Genomic DNA, 6,000 nt, shown 5'->3' with positions numbered 1-6,000 from the left:
CCACTTGAACACCTTACACCTGACTTTCCCCACTGCAGCCCCCTGCCCCCACCCTCCCTGTTACCCTCACATGGTTTGACTGAAAGCTCTGGTCGGGAGAGGCTCAGAAATATTTTATCACTTTGAGTGTAGGCAAAACCTCAGATCAATAAGGGAAGAAAGCCCATGTCATACACTTAAAGGGAGAGAAGAGCCTCCAGATATAATAATCCACTGGGCACCATCAATTAATTTATGAATTAGAGGTTTTAAAGTGCATTCTCCTTACGAGAGAGAGATGAGGCGATATGGGAGTGCTTGTGAGGGATCCTCAGTGAATTAGGTCTGAAAAGAGGAGTTCTATATTTGGATGGTAAAAGAAAGGGAATTAGAAATTTGGGTGGATGCAAGAAGGAACCATGAGGGTTCAGAAAAACCTCTAGTGCTACCAGGGAAGTTTCATTCAGTTGTGTGTTTCATAAGCAATACCAATAGTATAAATAGACTTTTGCTCCTTCACACTAGCCCTTTTGCTTCTTTTGTGGTATTTTTCTTCTATCATATTTGGCTTAAATACCACCTCATTCCAGTGCTTCCCTTCCTCCATTCCCTCCCCAAGCCTTTTTCCTGATGTCTACTAAAAGGCCTCACATCTGATATTAACCTAAAACTTCCTTGATTTCTTAAAGTTAGTTATTCATTAACAGAACCTAAATTACTGGTTGTTAGGCAAATCCAATTCTTTCAAACTACAGATCTGCTCAGAGAAATCTGTAAATCTAGTGTAGAAATAAGTGAAGCTTTGTGCCAATTGTTAGGTCTAAGCAGAAGTTTGGGAGAGAGAAGAGAAGTTACTCATTTGCCCGATTCCGCACGGTGAGTCCATGGGGAGGGAATGAAGTGTACCACTGGCTTGACAAGCAGCTCAGGGAGACGCGGCTGCAGCCCACAGGACTGGGCAGCAGCTGCAAGACTGCCTCTGAGCATGGTCATGGGTCCCAGCTGCAGTGCTCTAAAGATCAAGGATTTTGCCTTCTATTTTCTATGACCAGAGATTCCTGTGCAAAGAGGTATGGCTATCTTCTTTCATGTCCTTTTGTTCAGCAAAAACAAAAGCTAATTAAAGTAAATGTCAGAGGCTGCAGAGAGGCAAAGAGTGGGAGATAGGAGAAGGGAGCTGAGAAACTTCCAGGGGCTGGCTGATTATGCAGATAAAGCACATTTGGGAGCTGTGTGTCTAGCCATGTATGCAGGCATTTTGGTTATTAGGGTAAAAATGCCACTTCTCTGTGGGTTATTAAAACATGTCTCTAGGCCTCAGGAGCAGAAAGCTGTGCTTCTAGATTCATATTATGTGCATTTTTGTTTTACTCTGTAATAATCTAGTCTCATTTCTATTTTATACTTTTGTTTACCTCAATCAACATTTTGCAACCAGCAAAGAAACTGGCTCTGCCTACGAATTTTCAAAGAAAATTAAATACTGTAGCATCATTACAGTCAGTGGGTTGAACAGGGTCACCATTGCTGTTTGTTTTTGCTGCCGTTTTTTCCTTTGGTGTTTCAGATGTCTTACGAATCATAATTAAATCTAACCACTTTTTAATTCTTTCAGATACACACTTAAATTGCTGTAGTAATCAATGATTGGATTAAACGACATTTATATATTTTCGATTTAGAAAGCAGAAAAAATACTTAGAGAAATATTTAAGTTGGTCATATAGATATTTAGTATACGAAACTTAAATGTAAATGAAGATACATTTAACATTGAGTTTTCCATGTAGTTTGAGAGTTTGGGTACATTATCTGGAAGAACAAACCCACAGAATTTGAATTAGGATTTTTCAGCAAGATTTGTATTATTCCAGAGCAAAAATGACCTGCAAAGTCAAAATTTACAGGTGAAAATGAATACACTATAAAACTATGACAAGTCACAAAAGCCTTGATTTTGGAAAGCTTATTAGACTTGAAGATAAATATTTCTCATTCTTTTTGAAGGAAATGTTTCCTATTTGTGTTTTAATAAGTTGAAATACATAATCAAAATTAAGTCATTTTTTGGGCTCTTGACTAAATAGGTCACCAAACCTATTTTTTTCATGTACTTATGAAATAAGCTTGCTACAAACTTTGATTGTATGCACTCTAGCAAAAAGACAGGGCTGAGTCCTTTAGCATCGCTTGGAATAAGCCAGCCTCAGAGGCTTTCAGTAGAAGTGAACTGTAGCAGCATGCCACAGCCAAGGAAGCCCAGAGACATCCAGGGAACAATAGACATCTTGTGGGAAGGGCTGAAATGTATGCAGCCAATTCCCATGGGAACTCCTGTAGTCCTTTCATGCGGTGTGAAAAAGATGCTCCTTCAAAAGAATCTTTAATCCTTTCTTTCAAGGGAAAAATCTGAGAAATTTATTGAAAGTTTCTAGAGCCCAAATAGGTCTCAGATTGTTAATGAGCATTTTTAATGCAAGTGAATAAAACAAAAATGTTTTGATGCAGAGTAATGTAGTCTAAAGCATAATGTAAACAAATATTGCCGTTCTAGAGTTTTCTGAAGTGAGGAAACCAGGGTATAGCCTAACCTAAGTTGTAAGCTAGAGACTGAATTCTTCAGAATAAGTTGGTTTCTTGAGTTAATTATGGTGACTGAAATCTCCCCCAAGAGTTTCAATTATTCTACAGGCAGTGTCCCAATAGTGTGGTGATTAAGTCCTCCGGTTCACGTATATTTTCATTTAGCAGAATCTACAGATGCATAATAGAGTAAGCCACTAATGTTTTATTAGTGGGCATTGAGTGTAGGTCACCTTGAAAAGTAGTAAAGTTAGTAGCTGGAGCCCTGGACGGGCACTCCTTTCTCACTAACAAACATGAGAAGGAGTTCTACACTTCCATGGAAAACTCAGGTGTTTGGATTACCCAGCCACAAAAAGTTTGAGATACATTGTATCCTGGCCCATTTCTGCTCTGTAAAAACATTCACTGTTATTGTTCAACCTTGGTGGGGGTAGGATCATGGTAAAACTATCTCTCCAGGAAACAAGATAAGGTTACCAAAATCAACAGGGACACATTCAAGAGAGTGAAGTTTACAGATGAAAAGTGAACAACCCAGAGATAAGGACAGGATGACTAAGATAGGGAAAGGATAACAAAGGTATAAATATGGCACAAATGGAAACAACCTAAACATGTTTAGCTCTGTGAACTCAATTTGGTGAACAGTACAGTTGTGTATTAATTTTTAAAAGGTATGGCATGGGGATGTGTTAACTGGTGAACCATCTATAGGAATAATAGTACTCCTAAGGATATGAATGCTGACACTTCTTCTATGGTTGTCACATGCCAGGTTCTGTGTTGAATGTTTTACATCATCTCCTTAAACCTCCCAACAACCCATATCACAATCGTCAGGAGCAAAGGAGGAACTCCAGGCTCAGGGAGTCTAATTAACCTGCCCACATTTACACTGCAGATAATGGCATAGCTGAGTTTGGAACCCAGTTGAGTCTGGGTTCCCATACTCTTATCACTCTGCTCTTCTTACTGGAGTCCCATAGAGTGTCTAATTCAGGACTCTACACCCTTTAAAAAATAAAACTGTATAAAAATCTAGGGATTAAAAATCAGTAATAAGGAATAAAGGATTAAAAGGGAAGGCTAAAGCATTATCATCTATTCCATTAAAAGAGGAGCCTTCATTAGTATCTTGTAAATTAGAAAACTACTAATGAAAAAATACAGCTACTCATGAATGACTGGATTCTTGATTTTTATAAAGGGATTCTTCAAGGGGATAGTTCTCCAAATGTGGATGTCATAAAAATATGATTGATCACCAACTGTCTAGGCAGATTTATGAGGTCGTTCTCCTGGAACACATGACCTGTTTTAACTGTGGCCACCCTGACCACACCCTTTGAGTAGACACATCACACCCTTTCAGTGAGCACAAAGATGAGATTATCTGCAGGATAGCTGCCTGTACGCATTGCCAGAAGAGAGATGATTTGATAACTATAAATCTACCACAGGAACAGATGATTTACGGGTCGAGAAGAATGCAGTTTTAAAAACCTTACTTTTTAAAGTGCACTGTTAACTAAAGAATAAAGGGGCCGGGCGCGGTGGCTCAAGCCTGTAATCCCAGCACTTTGGGAGGCCGAGATGGGCGGATTACGAGGTCAGGAGATCGAGACCATCCTGGCTAACACGGTGAAACCCCGTCTCTACTAAAAAAACACAAAAAATGAGCCCGGCGTGGTGGCGGGCACCTGTAGTCCCAGCTACTCGGGAGGCTGAGGCAGGAAAATGGCGTGAACCCGGGAAGCGGAGCTTGCAGTGAGCTGAGATCCGGCCGCTGCACTCTAGCCTGGGCGACAGAGCGAGACTCCGTCTCAAAAAAAAAAATAAAAATAAAAATAAAGGAAGTTTCCAGTGCCTTTTTCTCCATCGGAGTGTCAGTAGATTAAGCAGGATAAACCTTTTTCCTGAGTGTTGCTGCAATATTTAAAAGTACAAACCCAGTATATCTGGTCCACGTGGATTTTTATGAAAAGCTTTCCAGCAAATAACGAAAAAAAGAGAGTATGTATGTTGTGAAGTTTGTTCTGTTTCTTAGCAATTTCCCGCATACTTAAACTTTCAACAATATTACTCTAGAAGCAGAGCAAAGGGATACTTTCTTTAGGAGGTGACCCTTACTGGAGGAACACTCAGTTTCCAAAACGTGTGTGAAATCTCAGGGAGAGGGAAGTGTTAATGAAGCTGCAGTTCTCTTCTCCTCCCCTGGGGCTCGGAGAGGTGGCTCCCTACAGCCATTCCGTTCACCTGCTTGAGTTCCTGTTGAAAATTGTTTCCTGCGCGGCTCGCCCCCGCCCCCCATTCTTCCCTGGGAAAGTATAGATTTTCACGAACACAGGGAGTTCTGTTTTCTCTGTTAAAAACAACTCTCCTTTACTGGGGCAGGCTTTGTGTTTCACCCAAGGAAACAGAGCATTGCACTGGGAGGTAACTCCGCTGGGTGAGGTGCAGCCTGTCACCTGACCGGTCTCTGGGGCTGCCGGTGGCATCAGGCTGCATTCCTTGAATTCTTCCACCCGGCACCGGCTCCGCAATGAACAACTTCAGGTTCACTGAGCTGAGCGGATTCCACTCGCTGTGCCCTCGGAGCCTGCCTGAATCTCCCGCCCAGCCTCAAACCATGCAGCTAAGTAACTGCAAGGGCGCCTTTGAGGAGTAGCACGCAGGTAAAGTCGAGTTTGCGCGGGACAGCTGTGACTCTCTGAAATGTGCCGTGTTTGGGGCCGTCATTTCTGTTTTTGTGGTTTCTGTTTCTCCTTACAGAAAGCTGATTCGCCAGCAAATACCTGTTAAAAAACAAACAAACAAACAAAAAACCCAAAAAACTAAATAAGGAGAAGGTGGGCCTCAGATTAGAACCCCTTAAAGATTAGGGAAAGAAATTATGAAGGAAGCAAATTAAAGGCAGTAAAAATTGTATAAACCAGTTTTTAAAATCATTCACAAAGTATGAAATTTTGGAGTCTGGCCTACCTGAATGTGAATATTGGCTGTGTGTGTAACCTTGGGCATAATACTTAACCTCACTGGTCCTGTTTCCTCTTAGGTGGTAATATCTACCTGCAGAGTTGATGGGAGAACTAAGAGAAGCGTCTAGTGTCTAGTAAAAAGGTTGATGTGTAGAAAGTATTTGCGTATGTGCACATATGGGCATGTGTGTATATGGTGTGCTTGTGTGTATATGATGCATGTATATGTACACATGCACATAGGCCACAGGACTATGACATTCATAAGGGTAGGGAGTTTCTCAGAACATGAGGTAGAATTTGATCTGGCTCTGACCTTCCCTGCTATTGCAAAAAGACCAGCAGGAGAAGCCAGACACTGAGCAAAATATTAATGAGAGCTGCTGAAAAATAAATAATGTGCCTTGCCAGTCCTTATCTAGGAAGGGATGTGCAGCATGTGGAGGTACTCACTGAA

The 6,000-nt window shown here is 41.2% G+C and overlaps 1 protein-coding gene across 9 annotated transcripts in view; it reads left to right on the top strand.

Moving 5' to 3' along the window:
- The first annotated feature begins 640 nt into the window (after window positions 1-640).
- The window catches only part of VEPH1 (ventricular zone expressed PH domain containing 1), a 265,267-nt gene continuing 259,907 nt past the window's right edge, over window positions 641-6,000 (top strand). For 3 of the 9 annotated variants that reach the window (XM_077994170.1, XM_077994171.1, XM_077994169.1), the window contains exon 1: window positions 4,789-5,240. The gene's annotated coding sequence lies outside the window, so the exon portion shown is untranslated. Of the gene's footprint in view, window positions 1,050-4,779; window positions 5,241-6,000 lie in introns of those variants that run through there. The other 6 variants (XR_013414535.1, XM_001103434.5, XM_015131877.3 and 3 more) reach the window with 5 other exon arrangements.

The sequence above is a fragment of the Macaca mulatta genome, chromosome 2 (genome assembly GCF_049350105.2).
Source record: "Macaca mulatta isolate MMU2019108-1 chromosome 2, T2T-MMU8v2.0, whole genome shotgun sequence".
In the NCBI taxonomy this organism is placed as follows: Eukaryota; Metazoa; Chordata; class Mammalia; order Primates; family Cercopithecidae; genus Macaca; species Macaca mulatta.
This window is presented reverse-complemented; position numbering and strand designations above follow the sequence as displayed.